Genomic DNA, 602 nt, shown 5'->3' with positions numbered 1-602 from the left:
ACCTGCGCTGGGGGAGCGCCATGGATCCACCCGGCTAGATTGCAGTGTACAGTGTGTCGCCCCGTAGCCTGCGTTCCCGGGAACGCAGCTACACCGCGCCAGAAGTCCCCTTTCCCGGGAATCCGAGAACGGGGACACCTAGCCAGTTCGCGCAGGCTGATCTGCTGACCAGGGGTACAAATTCGTAAACCAGCAGAAACACGTGAAATGGGTTTTTTCTCGCAGAACGCCGAACGCGCATACGCGGGCGCGGCCGACCATTGTACCGTTTCGGATGGCAGTTGCTAGATCGGGAGCTACGCGAAAAAACTCCGTGTTCCGGACACTTCTGCCGATGGAAAACTAGCTGATCAGCTTTCAGCAAGGGTTCATTGAGGCACGTCCGGGCTCGCCGACGCCACGGGGAGCTCTGATGGCTGTACGCCGCAGATACAAAGCTTCGCTCCCCTAGCAAACCAGCTATGCAGTTCGAAAAGAATTGCTGACGGGCACTGCTCGCAGTCTGTCGGGAACAGCAGTTCGCTTGGCAGGGAAACACACTGGGAGCTGAAGCCTGCACTGGGCGGAAGTGTCAACTGGCTTTGACGTGAGCCTGGGCATTG

Source organism: Cystoisospora suis (genome assembly GCF_002600585.1).
Source record: "Cystoisospora suis strain Wien I chromosome Unknown contig_2995, whole genome shotgun sequence".
NCBI classification, from domain to species: Eukaryota; Apicomplexa; class Conoidasida; order Eucoccidiorida; family Sarcocystidae; genus Cystoisospora; species Cystoisospora suis.
Note: the sequence above shows the minus strand (reverse complement) of the source record.